Consider the following 18,886-nt stretch of genomic DNA (forward strand, 5'->3'; position numbering starts at 1 on the left):
ATATAATTGTTTGCAAATTGATTAAGGAACATAATATTTCTATCAATTTTACATGTTATATTTTCTAACATTTTTTTTTCACAATACCTAAACATTTTTAAATTATTTAAACATTGCCAATTAGCTGGAAAAAGAAATGCTAAATTCTACTTCATAGATATTATAATTTCAAACACATAACAAAAATAAAATTTGAATATATGAATATTTACAAATAATTTGATACCCTTGATTGATTAGTAGGAACTGAAGTAATTTTTGGCACAAAATCTTTGTAATTTTAAATCTACTTTCTAAAAAGGTTACTCAATATTCAAGGAAATTTAAGGAAAGTATAACACCTTTTGAGAATGAAAGAACATGTTTAACTACAGAATTGTATTCAAAACCCCTGAATTTTTATCTCCTACTTAAAATGGTGAAAAATTATGTATATACCTATGGCACAGCCATTATTTATATATAAGAAAAAAACAAAAACACGTAACTATAATTCCTAATTCATATATAAAAATATAATAAAAACTTTAGACACCTACATCAAAACTATTTTTTTACTAAGAGTAACACTCCAGGCACCACTTATCTGCAAAAGAATTTACCTGTGATCGAGAAAAATATCACGGCGAAAGTTGCACGATGAGAGCAAAGACACCAAATTTTCTGTTGATGAATACGGTTGGCTAACAGTGGCAAGCAAAAGCAAATGCAAGTAATTGAGCAGTAATAGGGATAGAATTAACGCAACATCGTAACTAAACTACTTCTTTTCGCTCTAAGCTTGAAACTCATCGCAACAAAAGCAGCATAGAGTGTTATCCGATGCAACGAGCACAGCTCACAGTCCACTACTTAGATTTCGTAAATCACTTCCGACTGGCCAATCAGTGTTGGCTCTGATTCGCAACAGCAGCAGGTAATGCCATCATTACTGTCTCAGAGACAGGTAAACTATTTTCTGCCGACAAATTCCATGCAGAGAACTAGAAATAAAGCTGAAAAAAACAATCCTTACCTCGAAGCAGTTACCAACATAGAGATAAGAGAGTCTCAGTATTTAGCCCGTCATTAACGCAGAATGGATGCTTAGTTCAGACTGGCAGCAGTTGGTTTTTCGATGAATGTAATTACAAAGCTGATTGCCATTGGCTAGATATACTGAAGCGTACGTAACTAATATAAACAAGGGCTTATTGGTGTAAGGCCACTCTCTTTTCTCCACAGAATTATCCTAAATTTTTACCTTCCAGGGAGGCTAATCTTATATAAATTTCAATTCAAACTTATGAAGCCTCAAAAGCATAAAACCACTTAGCATGTGATTTCTTTATAGTTTACATCGATTTCTAAACTGTGATCCCTATAAAAGTTCTGTTTTACAATTTACCTTTTAGACAATTACAAGTCAGTCTTATTTTCCATTGTTTAATAAGCTAGGAAAACACAATCCATTTTTTTTTATCCTTTCTTTAATAATAGGATAATATACACCCCCAGATTAATTAAACATGATTTTTTTAAAGCAAGGATTTATGACTAATTGGATTTACTTTCTATGAATTCTTTACAAGTCCTACAATGATATGGAGGTAATTATTCTCGTAGAATAAATGGCGTCACATTGGCTCGCTTACACACTCGTCTCATAAAAGCTGTACAATCTGAAAATTTATAGTGAAACTAAGTTATCAAATGATGAGGGTTTCTAAGCGTAATAATAATCCTAGCCTCATAATAATCTTAACTCCATAGCTGGATTTTATTCAAAGGCCTCGTTAACAAAGGTGAATTTAGAGAGAAGGGCAAGAGAGGTTCAATGGTTAAGGGGAAAGTTGGAAAAGGGAATTAATATTTTTCTTTAAAATTGAATGGCATGACTGAAAAATATTAAAAAAAATTTAGCACGTTTTTCATAGATGAATTATGCTCAACAACCCCAAATTAAACATCCACTAGGAGGAGCTTGCAAAGAGTGGATAAAACATTTTGTATTAGAGAAAAGAAATATAGTAATATTATATATTAGATACAGATTAACCTTTTCTTAAAGACGTTTAAATCCTAATTACTGATTATAAATGATGGTTCAACCAACAGATATTTTCACCATCAAGATTTAAACTCTAGACTCTCCAATTACAATTTGGTTTCTCTATATGTCCCACTAATTTTCCCCTTTAAATGACCAAAAAAGGTTTAGTATTGCATTATATGTGTATGGAATAGTATCTACTTTAACGACATATGAAGAAAAAAAATGGGCTTGTAAAGTAGGACTTTTTCATACCTTGTTTCCCGAACTTATTTATTTAGAGATCGTCAGAGGAGGGTAGGAAAAAATAAAAATAAAATTTTTTTTTCTAATTTAGCAAATGGATTTGGTTGTTTTTTTTTTTTTTATGAAGGCAAGTAATTGTACTGGTACTTCATTGGAATTGCATTATCTTATCTTCCCAATCTTTCAAAGGCTTATATTTTATTCTTTCAATCTGTGATTTTCAGAAATTATACCAGTAAAAAACTATAAGTTGATGGTTTAGTAAAATAAATTTATTTATTTATTTATTCTGCTTTTAAAGTGATAACACTCTCTATGATGCAGGACTGATCTCACTAGAAAATCTCATGAACAAGAAAAGAAATGAAATCAAGAAAATTGTCTTTTATATCATACTGAGTTTGTGAATTTTTCATGTGTTTTATATTGTCGAAAGGGAAACCAATTTTCAGTGTAATGTTGGTCAATAAAAAATGATCTTATCTAACTTTATCTTAAATAAAAATTACCATAGTTAAACGAAAATACAGATAAATATAAATATATAGAAACATAAATTTAAACAAACAAAAAAACCAAATAAATTTTGATGAAGGCAAGAAAACAGATCTGTGTAGTCACACAGAACTTAATAATTATCTGTTTTGATCAAATTTTAAAAAAATGTTTAAGTTAAAAGTTATTCAATTTTATTTTAATTTGGTTTGGAAGTTTGTTCCATGTCTTTAGTTTGATAGTAAAAATATTCTCTTGCCTTGTGGGTTTCCATTTTTGCTCCATCAAGGTGTTGTTTAATTTATTTCTAATTGGTACAAACAAAATAAAGAAAAAGTAAATTATAACTATAGGCTTACAGATACTCCTTTCTTTGTAATTAATAACTAACATAAATAACAAAAAGTTCCAATGTAAGATAAATAAAATGTGCAATACAAATTCTACAGTATAAGAAATGACTGATGACAAGAATTGAGATAGTGGTATGAAGTAATACATTACAAGCCTCATGAATGTGATTTTATTAAATAATAATTAATATTTATTCTACAAATTACACAATTGGAGTATGTAGTCTGATGTTACAAACAATCCAATTTTACTATAATGTTTCATAAATAGTGGAGGGTTTCCTGGATAAGTGTACATATAATATCAATTATATTATTACAGTATAAATTCATCTAGCTTTTATTAAATAATAATTAATATTTATTCTTCAAATTACACAATTGGAGTATGTAGTCTGATGTTACAAACAATCCATTCTTACTATAATGTTTCATAAATAGTGGAGGGTTTCCTGGATAAGTGTACATATAATATCAATTATACTATTACAGTATAAATTAATTCATCTAGCTTTTATTAAATAATAATTAATATTTACTCTACAAATTACACAATTGAAGTATGTAGTCTGATGTTACAAACAATCCATTCTTACTATAATGTTTCATAAATAGTGGAGGGTTTCCTGGATAAGTGTACATATAATATCAATTATACTATTACAGTATAAATTAATTCATCTAGCTTTTATTAAATAATAATTAATATTTACTCTACAAATTACACAATTGGAGTATGTAGTCTGATGTTACAAACAATCCATTTTTACTATAATGTTTCATAAATAGTGGAGGGTTTCCTGGATAAGTGTACATATAATATCAATTATATTATTACAGTATAAATAAATTCATCTAGCTTCTTATTAAATAGATCACAACAAATTGGTACAATTGACTGTATATGTTCTCAAAATAAAATTCAGAATAATTATAATTTATACTTATATTAATAAAACTGATGTAAAAGATGATTTATTTCACTGTCACATCCAACTCACCACTTACAAAGTGGAAGTGATGCTTCATGAACTAAGTCTCATTATGGGGCATATTCAGAACGAAGTTGTTTTTATAGTCACAAGACAAAAATCCTGAAATTGAAAGGATTTAACCCCCCTGGGATTGGAGGGAAAGCATCTCAACCATTAAGCAACATTCAATGACGACAACATTGATGGTGATGATGATGATGACGATGATGATAATGATGATGGTGGTGGTGGTGGTGAAGATGATGATTATGATGATATTAATGATGATGATGAATGATGATGATGATGATAATGCATGATGATGACTATGATGATGATGCCTATGACAAAAATCCTGAAATTGAAAGTATTTAACCCCCCTGGGATTGAAGGGAAAGCATCTCAACCATTAAGCAACATTCAATGACGACAACATTGATGGTGATGATGATGATGATGATATTGATGAAGATAATGGTGGTGAAGATGATGATGATGATGATTATGATGATGAATGATAATGATGATAATCAGGATGATGATGCCTATGAAGATGATGATGCCAACGATAACAATGATTATAACAAAGTTTAAAGATAATAATTACTCATACAATCACATACTGTACACAAACTAATTTCAATTTTCACATAAAATTAGATAATACTATTGTTTGAAATTAAAAAAACATGTTTACAAAAATTTAAAAATATTATTTCGGTAATACAAAAATTGTAATATTCCAAATTTGTGTGTGCAGAACACGCAATTGGAATATGATACAAACAAACAGATGATTTGCGGATGTTCATCTTGTCATTCAGAGTATATCTATTGAGCTAGGCTATCCAAGCACAAATATCCCTCTGTACGAATGCTGAATGACAGGCGTAAGGAAGCACCTGGATGGCCTAGTTAACCCCAGCACAATAGGCCTAAGTAACAGAATTCTGTAGCCTCAACTAAACTATGCATACGCTTTGTTTTAGATAGAGCAGACGGGGTGTAATCAAAGTAATTAAATCTGGCCAGGTTAAGTAAGTTAACCCAAGCTTAACATATTGCCCAATTACTAAAATAAACCATTCACAATCGCTTACAATGTATTTCTCTTGTGCGATCCGATTTGTATTCAGGCAGACTTGGTCACCAGATATCGCAATCCTTAGTATTCTTCCGTAATATAAAAATCGCCGGCGCCTGTGCATAAACCAGAACCGACACCTAGAGAGAGGAGGGCCCAAGACCAATACAATGTTCACCTGTACAATAGGCCTAGGTAACTCGACTACCATGGAGTGTAAGCCAACACTCCGTAGTAAAATGTATCGTGAAACTAAGAACCGGTAGCCAATGTCAATCTTAGAACTCGTTTAATTTACTTTGAGGTTTAAGGTGATCGCTTGGGCCTTGAAAAGGAAATATTTGGTTAGTGGCTGAATGTGAAACAATAGAAGTTTGGATTCTGACTGGAATAAAGTCAGAATATCACAAGCTATTAATTACAGTAATGACACTGATATTTGCCTAAATTTGACTTTTCCCTGGATAGGATTTCCAAGTTCTGTTGAGAGTGCCAGGACATGACACCTACATGCTAAATATCATGATACTAGCCAGGTTTCTTGACTAAAGGAACAAGTAATTTAAGTATAAGTATCACAGTGGTAATACACTTCTGTTAATGGGAAAGTAATAACTGTTATATTAATCAAAATAATAACGGTCCCTATATACCACTTATGTCTGGTATATTATAATAAAAGTAATAATAGGATCTAATCGGCATGAAAATGTAGTATGGTTAAGATGGTCTCATCTTTTCAATTCCAGGGTCCCAAGTTAAAACCAAACAACAGTAGGAACAGAAATGAGATAAAATATAGTCAAAGCAAATAAACCTATGTTAAGAGATTTTTAGATAAGGCAAAAAATATAAGATGTAATTAAAAGTATATAGCAAAAAAGTAATGATGGGTTGCAATGTTAATAATCAAAAGTATTATCATTTCTATCACTAACATTATTAACATTATCATCATTATCACTATAATTACTAGATTATTATCATTAAAGCTATCATTATTATTGTAAAACTTATATTAAATAATGTATATAAAAGTTGTAAAATATAAGTTATTAAAGAAAATAAATCTAGTTTAACATTCTTAATAAAAAAAACCTAGAAGGAAAGGTAGGGATATCAATATGACCCAGAATATATGTATTATATTATACAACAGAATTGAACATTTAATTTAGTTTGATTTTCAGCAAAATATTTAAGTTATTTAAAAAAATGGTTTTTGGATCAATAGATTGTTTGGATAAATAAGACTCTAAAATAAAATATTATAAAAAGTTATGTTGTATGTTTATAATTTTAATTTATAATTATAAACTATTAATAACTTAAATATTTTGCTGAAAATCAGACTAAAATCAATGTTCAAATCAGTTGTATATTCATTAATGAGATAAAGATACTTGCAAATGATAAACTGTAAATTCATGAGATTTAAATATATGTCGACCAACGGAATCTGAGGTGAAGGAACGCAAAGTTGTAAATTATATAACGTGAACAGGCACACCCATTTTGTGCACATGTTGCAAACTCTTCAAACCAAATGTTGTTACTATATGAGATGAAGCGGCTAAAAGAGGAGTATCATTTACAAAATGCTTTATCTATACCAACCCTGGCAGAAAATACAATCAATCCTAGTCCTAGAGCAATGCATAAACCAAAATTAAGATAAAGGTAGTGGAAGGCATTAACAAGCCCTAACAGTGCACAAGTGTTGCTTGTAATTAATAACGTGAAGGGGACCAAAGGAAGCAACGAATTAATTTCCACTTGAAAAGAAGGTTTTTTTTTCACAAGGCGTATCATGTTCTAGGGGTGTTTGTGATGGTAGACTTAGTCAGAAAAGGTGGCCAAGCCTAAGAAGCGGTGTTTGCAACGTGACAAATAACCCAGCCTCTTTTGTGAGAAAGTGTAGAGGTGGAAATGTTTGCTTCTATATTCACACTAAGTTTCTATAAAATTACAGGATATTGACCCAGAATAACATATCTATAGCTCACTTTATACACTTCAGCTATATATGATACATCTTATGTAACTTGTAACTGTATGTGGAATTTAAAACATTTTAAAGTGGTTAGATTAATTTATTTTCATTACAAATTTTAAGCTGTAAAATCCTTATGATACCAATATGTTATTAGATATTTTAATGCTGTATTATAATATTAATACTACTAACTGTAACTGGATCAAAACTTTGTCAAGTACTAGCTTTAAAACTATTTAACTAACCAAATGGTGAATCAATTAATAACTGATAAGACCATCCACGTAAACAAATAATGTACGAATAATTAATGTCATTTTTGAACCGACCAAATTTTCACTTATTGCCTCCAATTCATATAGATATTTTACAGCCTTTGGTAGAGATTGCTGAATTTAATTTTTTCCCCCTTCACATCCAACAGCAAGTACACTCGCCACTTACAGGATGAACGATGCATTATAAACCAAGTCTCTTACCAAAGCCTAGGGAGTAGAGTTTTTTTTAGCTGTGAGGAAAAGTCCTGCTATGACAGGAATTGAACTTAGGACCCTGAGATCAGAAGGAAAGGATCTTAACCACTAAGCTATTCAACTCCACTTGACAATGATTGTTTAACAGATTTCATTGAAGCATTGACATACTAAATTCATGAAAATATATTTAGTGCGTTTAGCTAACAAACTTGAAAAATAATATTTGAAAGTTTAATATTTTTTTGTATATTAAAAAAAGTTAAAACATGAATGAACAGGGAAATCGAAAAGATTTATAATGTAGTAAAAGAGATGAAAGGATGGAGAAGTAGGAATGATGGAATCAACCACAGAAACCGGGAATGATGAAAAGATTGAGAACTAAGGAAAATAGAGAACCAAAAAAAAAAAAAAGGAAAATAGTTACGGTATAAGAATGGTACAGGAATGAGTGTTGAGAAAAGGAAATGAAAACAAAGGGAGAATCTATAGAAACAGGAAGGAGGATCCTTTAGATCAACTAATGATAAATCCAAAAATATGTGGGCATGTTTTTAACAATGCAACTTGTAATAGAAAATCTATATAGAAAATACACAAACATTTCTAATGGATTGTATTTATGTTCCATTCAATTATGTGCTTGCATATATAACATTTTGGAGATCAGATAGACTATAAGGTATCCTGAAATATTTAAACAACAAACATAAACAAATGTGGTCAAATAATACATTTTGTGGTTAAGAATCTTACCTAGGTCTGTATGTGGAACCAGCAACCTGCATATCATCACAACTTCCCAGGATTGTTTATTGTTAGAATTTATGACATGTTTATGTTTCATTGTGTGAATTAGGTTGAGGTATCAAGTTATACTGTTTCTGTGAGCCAGCAATAATTAATTTATGATTTATAACTTGGGTATGAAAATCTGTAGGAGTTATTAATGTCAATTCTCTTTACTAATGCTAGCCCATAATGTTGCAAGTCCATAATGCTGTACTGCCATGTCACATGATTTAATATCAACTTTTTTTACACATTAAATACAATAACCACAGTAATGGTAATGGCTGTAAACTTGTATTGCACAAAGGCCTACGCTTTCAAAAATGTCCAACAGAATTTGAATAAAAGAAACAAATCAGATGAAGAGACAGAAAAAAGGAACAACACAAACCATCAACCATAAAAAAACATAATTTGATGAATGATTGTTTAAATCCACCATCCACTCCTTGAACATAAAAATTGGGCATATTTCTTGGTGGGCATATATTAATGATGTCCCCTGAATTTTTCAAAGTGATATGTTCTATAGTTTGTAGAGATATGGTCAATCAAATTGAGATTTTCTACACTGTTTGCCCAATTCAAAGTTAATCTTTATATTTTTCTCAAAATATTTGTAAAAGTTAGCTAAGCTACATATTCAAATCAAACTCTGGGCTTTTGACCAGGGGAACAGTGGTAATAAAAATTTTAAGTAGAGAGTGCACGTACACCCTACATAGACTCGTATATCAGGAAATAAAATAGTTTTTCGGAAGTTAATAAAAGGATGATTTCATAAACTAGCTGTTTTAGTGGTATGAAGATGGTATCGATAATAAGATTAAAATTATGCTAATGGTGACATTGTTGTTGATGATGAAAATATTGACGCTAATAATGATGATGAAATAAGTAGATTATCTTATTTTATCATCATCTTTACCATCATCATTAACATCAATATTATATTAAGTAATATTTATTCATAATTTATGATCATCTATACCTTATCATTATTATTATAATTATATTCATCATCATCATTAAGTAATATTTATTCATAATTTATGATCATCTATACCTTATCATTATTATTATAATTATATTCATCATCATCATCACCATTTGCATCATTTCAATCAACAATGCCATCAATACATGTGAATACAAGTTTATGAATTAATTATAGTGAGACATTATACATAGAATTGATGAAAGCTCATTAATGAGAAAAAATATAGATGATACAGATTCATTAAAACGATAATGCTGGGAAAAATTCTAGGGGGTCTAGCTGGACTTGACACCTGTCAATTAAACAAATTTAAAATATAGGAAAAGAAAATTATTGCCCTACAGATTCACCCCAGCCATATTATGATATTGTACCTTATTGTGATCTAGAACCCCCATCTGTAAGTACCAAGTCTCTCTCTTAACCCACTCTATTATAAATTCAAGGATCTAGCACTGTAATAACGATGATGATGATGGTACAATTTTGAACTTCTACAAATGCAATGTACCATATAGCACATGAATTTGTGTTAAAGTTTACAGAGGGATACTGCCAATAGGCATACCAACATTAACCATAAATCACTCACCGTTTGAAGCACTAATTCAGAGACCATCAACAAACACTCTGAACTTTCAATCCTTTCCCTCAGCTTATTAAGATAAAGAAATAAAAAAATATCACAGTAAATAACAATCAAATGAGGAAATACAACTTGGAAATGCTAGGAACACAATGTAAGCACTTTAGATGATTTAGTAGTTGGTATGGATAATGATTGTAATAAAACTTCATTGAATACTAATAAATGGTAAAATACTACTGAATCAAGTAAAGGGCACTAATAAAGTGCAGAAACTTCAAGCAAAGAGTGGAATGTCTGCCATTTTTAACACGAACCATGACATATTGTTAATTTAAAAATTTACCAGGTCACGAAAAGTAGAGTCCATCCAACATTTTATAATGCATTACCCTAATTTCATTGTGAACCAAAATTCACCTTTCCACTAAGTTTAATTTGGAAACAAATTATTCTATTTTTTCTAGAATGATTTCACTGTATATAATTTAATTGGTTATCAAGATACAGTATCATGCCTATCTTGCATTTTCCTACATGCTGCATAGGTTACAACAAAAGAATGTTAAAATTAGTGTTTCTTATAGGTCTGCCAGCATACCATATTTAGAATGAACGAAACAGAAAATATTATGAAATTAGAATTAAAACTGAAAATAAAATTTAATAATAATAAAATAGTGACTAGTTGATAGATGATAAGGGTGTAAAAGGTGGAAATAAATGATGAATGCGGCAGTTCACAAATCATTAAACACAATTAATTCAACAACGAAGACCTATAACAAAAATGATACTCAGATTTTTGAATGCTATTTGCCGAATAGATCACAGAAACCTAATTGCTTAGCCTATTGTTATTAATGTATTTAGCATCCGGGAATAATCTGAAACATGGACACTTACTCAGAAATGACTTGAATTTAACTAGAAGATGTGGCAATATATTCACAAGGTTTTTTAAATACAAATTAGATTAAATAAGGGTGCCTAAAAATTAACCCTCAATTTGATCTGTAATTACAAAATGCTTCAAAAAATCTAACAAGTAATATCAAATCAGTTTTCTAAAGGTATCAGATTATGAAACTGATATAGAAAGAAACTAAGATATTGTCACTGAAATGAAATGAGAAAATTTTATATCAAATAATATTCACCAGTATCAAATTTGTACCACTAATGTTCATTAGTAAAAACCATATTTACTCAATTAAATACATTAAACAACTACATGAGTGTCAGTATTTACAATTAATTATGAGAATATAAAACATCAAACTTTGTTACTTTAAATTGAAGAAGTAAATCAAGTAATGATAACAACAAGTGAAGTTGGATAACCTAATTATCATATATTACTATAATGTTTCTAAAAATTATGGAACAATGTTAGGTCCGATGTGTATCAATTATGGTAATTTTTTTTAGAAAACCTAGGTAGTAATGCAATATAACTGTAGCTTTCTGATAAGTTTGGTTATCTTATAAAAAATATTTTGTGATTGTTACATAGTCTATAAGTGTTGTTATAGGCCTATTCATCATTGTGAAATGCTTTTAAAAAATTTAAAAAACATACTTAACTAAATACATGTAATGTACTTATACTCAAATTGAATTTTATGAGTATAGTATTTAGTAGAATACCGTATATATTCCCAATATCAATATTTTTCATAATTTAAATTTTTTTATTATCTTGCTTGATTCATTTTTCATCTACTTAAGTCTCATACCATTTGACTTTTCATATAGTATTTACTATTTTCTGCTTATTATAGTTACAGTGTTTATCAGTATATTTCATTTCAAGTTCGAAATCAGTGAAAAATTAGATACTTTCAAAATGGAAAGTAAAATATAAATATTATGATGAATATTAAATAACTCAAATATTGAACATGATTAGAAAACAAATCTAAAGATGTATAAGAATAACATTATTGATAGTCTAAAGATGTATAATTACAACGTTATTGACAATAAGCAGCTTTCAGTTAAAGTGCCTTTTTGTCTATGGATGGTTCGCAGACACAATGCTGCTGTTTCTTTAGCATCAAAACAACATAAACACTCCTAATGTGAACATTTTTTCATTCAAAAAGAACTTGTTAAAAAACATTTTAGATGGACAATCAAACATAGTAATCTCTGTTTTCTTTAGATAATCATAACAAAATTAATTATAATCATAAAATGATAAAATATTGAACAGAAAATATATTGCCTACAAATATACACCTTGTCACTGATACAGGCTCAGAGATAACAACATGTGGGATTGTAGCTTCCTTTAGCATTATTACAACACACTTTGCCTAATCAGTACAGGTGATCGATGAGAAATAACAACCATTCATTGATCGCCACGCTACAATCCCTTCCAAGTTGCCATGGTTACTTATGCATTCACAGGGATGTGATCTAGGGTACACACTTTAAGGGGTCAGAATCGATGCCCTATTTTAACTGGTACTGTCAATTAAAGTGGGCGGAAAATTTTAGACAAATAAGAAATGAGTGGGAGTAAGAAATGCTTTTTTGAGTATTCTAAATTGTAACAAAACCAACAATGCACATGTGTAAATTTACATTATCATTAATTATTCAACAATAACAGTTACATTTTCCAAAGTGTTCCAAAGTTCATTTTGAGTGGCCTTAAAAAATAATAAATACCAATATCACTAAAATATATGATTAACATAAAACAAAATATATATATTTCTAAGTATGCAAAACAAAACACTGTATACCACCAAACTGTAATACCAGTAACTATAAACTGAAATGATATACTGTACTCTACAGGATAAAAGATACCTACAATCTGGAATGAGAATAATAAGGTCAAATAAAAAACATTATTGTATTCGCCAAGCCCGACCGACATAAAATGTACAAGATTGAGGTTCGGCATTTTGGTTTTTTTTTTAAACAAAGAAAACTTAGTTGTATTTTTGTACACACACACACAAATATATATATATATAAGATATTCTGTTTAATTATTCTTATCTATTTTTAAAATGGGATATTCTGTTTAAATATTCTTATCTATTTTTAAAATTGGGTGTTTAAGGTTATAAAAATATATGAATTCTAACAGTACTTTCACAGCTTATAGAAAAATAAACAGTACATCTACCACCTACGTCATATAAGAATGTATTCAAATATATCACTTTTGTGAAAGTTAACAAGCAACAAAATGAATTGTTTACAATATGTTCATAAAATTAGGCTGCTTTTCTACTCTCTATAGCCACACAATGATTTCTATAGGTGTATTGTATTTTGTTATAGCTTATTCATGATTGGAATTAAAGAGGGAGTAGAATAAGGCGTAACATTTTGAACTTTTATGGAGCAAGCAAACTCCCACGAATAGTGAGTTGGCATTTTGTATTCAGCACTCAGGACAGGTACACTACTACATTTTTTTATAAGCAAGAAAGCTCTAAGATCTCTGATACAATGCTATAGTACTAATGAAATTATTTCACTTGGTTGATTTAAACAAGCAAATGTTTGTCAACTTTGTTTATGAAAAACGAACAACAATAAAGGATAATTTTCATGCTTGGATACCTATAAATGCCAAATAAAACTAACAGAATTCAAAGTACAAGTAATTAGTCCAGTGGACTGTTAGATTCAGCACTTTTTTTTAAAAGGCAACAAATATAAACTGGTGCCGTGAAAGAGGGTCCATGTGCTCCACGGATGAACGAACATTGCAGTTACAAGAAGTGCCTAACGGAGCAGTACGGTCCATGTACGTAATCTACTTTGCTCTGGGCGCTGGCTGCATCTTTGACCCCGACTACTGGGCCGGAAAATTCCCGGGAGAACTGAGGAGTTTCTAATTTAGAACATTTACACAACAGTCTAGAAATGGAGCAGTTCCTTTTCAGTGTTGGTGCCGATCAACACAAGTGTGTTATTGAATTTAAGAATTGAGTCGCACTCTGCAATGCTGGCATAAAAGCATCCTTGTTATTATTGCCTACAGGCGTTTCACAAATATATTAATGGCACTGTTTCAACATTCATATTGGAATATATCACATGAAATGAATCTGGAATTTACTGTATCTTTTCAGTGATGATAAGTTTAAAACAATATAAGATGCAATAACTTGAATTTATGCTTTGCTGTAAATTACCAGATATAATAATGTTTAATACTTACATGAGATATTGAAATATTATATTAAAAAGAAAAATTCTTCTTCACAAAACTCATTCTAGGAGGATTAGAACCACATTTAGAAACAAATTACTATATACTGATAATAACATATTTAGAATATAATGATTCATGATAATGGTGATAATAGCTAAGTAATGAAGAACTATGATGATTCAAAATCAATTTATAATTTTCATAAAAGCATACCAAAAAAATTAAACAATACATGGGCTTGTAACAATTAGTAGGCAACATACAGTAGCCTAAGATGAATTACATAATATTCTTTCTTTTCAAACAGAAAAATATTATCCTTGTCAAACTAATTAATTTCAAGAGATCCTACAATATAAACAAGTTAAAAAAAGAATAAAAATATTTAATATACAATTATTATACTACAAATAAATATTATCCAATAAAAATATGTGTATGACCAATTTAAGTCAACATTGTGCTGGTACACAGCCTTGTTTTTGTACTTTTTCTTTAATTAACATGGTTTGTTTACACACAATCAGTCTGTACTACATTTAGTTCATTATGGCACCCTGACACTTTGTAAAATGGATGGATTCGGACTGGCCAATGAGTGCCAGTCGACCCGGCCTACTTGCTTCCTTGCTCTGTTAAATGTGTCTGGTAATCAATTATCATTTATCATTCACTACAAATAAGGCAAATCAATAGAATCATTACAGCTACTGTGTAGTCTATGATTGATTAAACTGCCATTTTATCTGCCATTTCATATAGTAAATTACTAGTATGATTTTTGACAGTATTAGTTCAATTTTGTATTAACAACAATTAAATGAATTAAATTTGACTAAGGAATGATGACAGTTATAAAAATGATATTCAATCATTCAAACAATTAGTTACTAATGCTCTCATACAAAATAATTTTCTATGATTTTTTTCAATCATATTTATATTAATATTTTTGAAATTTCAAAATTGTAATAATGTTTTGCTAAAAGGTCAAAACAGTAAATGCAACTATTTAAAATGTCAAAAATACAAAAAAAAAATATATATTTAATATAGTAACTTACTCTATTTTAAATATAAAATACACAATATCTAAGCCTACATATTCCCTGCTGATACACTATATACAATATTAATAATCATGTTAATAATGTTCTAATCTCAGGTTTTGTTATCACCACAGCATAATCATTACTACAGAATACTAATATTAAAAATATATTAGAATACTTGGTGTTAGCTGTCAATCATAGAAGATATCAATCAACTTAACAAGTATGTCAACAATAATAATCTGGCATGTAAACATGACTGGACAATCAGTAGATACGTTGGGCAAACATCCACAATCACTAGGATAGGCTACTGTCCATTACCAATGACCAAAGTTCAAATAAAGAAAAGAAGGGCAAACACTAATGATAATGCTGCATTCTAAATGCATGAATTAGTGCAATTACATCATTTGGCAGTGGTAGAGTCTCAATCCACCCAATTTTTAAGTATTAAGAAAAAATAGTACTGAGAAAAGATCGATCAAACAATCAATCAATCAATCAATCAATCAAGTCAATCAATCAAATCTTCCCATTCTGGAAATTGCAATACATTATGGATGAGGGACACTGCGTTGGTAGAGTTGAACCAATTGGCAAGGAAATAAAAATGAAAATTAAATACAATAATAAGAAACATAGGCCTAGCGATTATTCAAATGCATAGCAAAGGAAACTATAAATATGGCACTTCTTCAAGAGTGGCATTTATTCAACAGAGGCACATATTTAAACATTTACTGTAATCATAAATTTTATAGCATTTTGACATCGTTATGAAGGGGTCACTGGGCTCTATATCCCTTTATAGGGATTCTGATATTTGATATTGAGTACCTTTTGTGGCTCAATTTGCAGTGTGACCAAAGTTATTGGAAGCATTATAATAATTTCCTGATTAACATCAACATATTTAATATAATAATAATTAATAATATTATGATTAATAATTAATGTGCCTAAATATATGAAGCTAAAATTATTAGGTTATTCACATTCATAATCTTAAAATATACTATAATAAAATGCATTAATTTAACTTTAATTTGACAAATGTATAATATGAATAAATTAATATAGATTTCTCCTAAATATAATTAAAGCACTCTTTTAGATTTTCTTTGTGATACCTCATAAAAAACAGTTCAGTTATTAAAGACCAATCAGCAATTTAGTATAGTATTTAAAGATGGTCTAATACATTAATTCCTCATATAGTGAATATAATAACAATATTTATGACAAAAGGGTCATTAGATGAACGTCTTCAATAGATCAATACACTTTTCATTATGAGAACCATGAGAATTGGATTTACCATTTCTTTACATGCTATATGTACCGCAAACATTTACTCATCTCTAATTAGCATGCTAACGTTCAAGGAAGATAAATGATATATTAAATTTTTCTATATTGACATGTAAAATGTTTTATTCTATTCTGATCAAAGAGGACATTCAGGTAGTAAACATACTACAGAGGACAATGGTCTATAAAAGAACAATAAATTAAGTTAACTGATATACTGAAATGTCCATAAACCTAATGGCTTAAATTACTGTATTTACAATTGTGGAAATAAATAATCATGTAACAATCATAAAAAAATATATAGTAGCTAAAAATCATTCATAATTACAAATGATCATACAGTACTACCAATAATTTGGAAACCACCTATTACAAAGACAGGCATCAAGATGAGGTTGAGAGGTTTGAGAAGATCAGTCACTGAGGTTATGTGCTATATTGAAGTTTATAGGCCTGTATCTCTATAGGCCTACCTCCTTCCGGAGATGCGTTGCCATTATACTTTACATGATAACATACCAATTATCTATACTTACAAATAATAATGAACCCTATAATAATTATGACCTGAAGAAAAAAATTAACCTGATTATGATAATCACATGTCCTCTGCTGAAATGTCAATCAAGCTACGATACTTATAATGAGCAAAAAGTACATACAATAAAAGATTCATGCCTTGTGCTGTGACTTATTAGAGCGTGTATTGATGATTACCAAAGAAAGAACAAATAAGTAAATGTATTGTGCATATTTATATCTACATTGTATGGATGTGTAATTCTGTTGAATGCCGGTTTATTGGAGCAATAAGTTAAACAACCTGCTATACTGCTACACCCATCGAAAATCTAAGTTATAAAAACAAATTTGTGTATAATTGATTCTGTTATACAATAAGAGAAATTATGTACAATTGACCGCCGATGGTATGATGCTTACCCTTTTATTTTGTTATGATATACCTGGCAAATATGAAATAATATTGTCAAAGAAAAGCTAAAAAATTGGAGTAGAAGATTTGATAGTTCTACAAATACAAATACGTGTTGATAAGAATTTGCTTTTCATTTTGTTGATCATTATTATTATGTAAAACAATCAAAATAATTTTAATAAAGTTGCACTCAAGGGGCATTTAATCCAATGCAGTTTTTACAAAAAAAACCAAAAAACTCTAAATGAGTCGATTAATCCACTGAGCGAGATAGGATAATATATTTACTTGTTTTAATGCGATAACAAATTCATGCTGTAATAATAAAGGTAATTAATTTCTTAATTTTCATGATTTCTACAAATATTTGTTTGAAAATCTATTCTGAATATGCAAGTTTTTGTACAAGATATTAACTTTTGGACACATCTACAAGAAAAGTGTTGAGTATACTGTAGTGTGTTCAAATAATTGTAATGAAGTCATAACTCAGTGATAGTAATTGCAACAATAAAAACTGACGTTATAACACTTGGTAAGCAGCTCAGTGAGTTCTTCTTATCACATCTCAATTACTGTTAATTCCATCGTTGATTTATGGCCACGATAACAATGGACGCATTTTTCAAATTATTATGGAACGAATTGCTGTGTTCAAATAAATAGTCATAATATACTTTTTGGACTGCTTTGTCTTTTGATAGACTGAAAAAAAATAATAAATCAGTAAATAAATCAATAAAACATGTCATATTTCTGTAAATATTTTTCTTCAAATTGTTACTTATTTTTGTATATATAGGCTAGCAATAGTTGTTGGACAATGGTAAATTTCAGTAAGTAAATAATATTTATTTGTATTTTTATTCTAAATGAATTATGTAAATGTGAAAAAAAGTGTTAGCTGACAATAATATCAAAGGAAACAATTATGCTTTAATTGTAGCTAATATATGATATTTTTATATGTTATATATTTATTTTTAGTTTGGTGAAACTGATATATATAAATTTTGTAGGCCTATAGATTATTGTTTTTTGTTAGCCTAGTTAATATTGAACCCTACGTTTTATATCTATCAACATTCCACCTAACTTGTCTACTTAAGACCTACTTAAAAATCAGCTCCCCTCTAGATAATACAAACAAAAATCAATGCATTATCAATGAATAATACAAATAAAATGCTAAGAGAGGGGGAAGCATGATAGTATTGAGATTAAAATCTGTGTTTAGCCTAGTTGAAATGGTATTGTTGCAACACTCAGGTCCCTGCATTCAATAGACCTGATAAAAGAGTTGCCTTAGGGAAACAGGCGATAAAACTCAGCTAATCAAATAGTTGTAGCTTAC

The 18,886-nt window shown here is 29.3% G+C and overlaps 1 protein-coding gene across 1 annotated transcript in view; it reads right to left on the reverse strand.

Moving 5' to 3' along the window:
• Nucleotides 1-1,006, reverse strand: part of LOC117122203 (eyes absent homolog 1-like) — an 83,624-nt gene extending 82,618 nt beyond the window's left edge. The window contains exon 1 of the mRNA XM_033267709.1: nucleotides 603-1,006. The gene's annotated coding sequence lies outside the window, so the exon portion shown is untranslated. The remainder of the gene's footprint in view (nucleotides 1-602) is intronic.
• Nucleotides 1,007-18,886: the final 17,880 nt, after the last annotated feature.

The sequence above is a fragment of the Anneissia japonica genome, unplaced genomic scaffold (assembly GCF_011630105.1).
Source record: "Anneissia japonica isolate Jap-2015-1 unplaced genomic scaffold, ASM1163010v1 scaffold287708_len1499824_cov190, whole genome shotgun sequence".
NCBI classification, from domain to species: Eukaryota; Metazoa; Echinodermata; class Crinoidea; order Comatulida; family Comatulidae; genus Anneissia; species Anneissia japonica.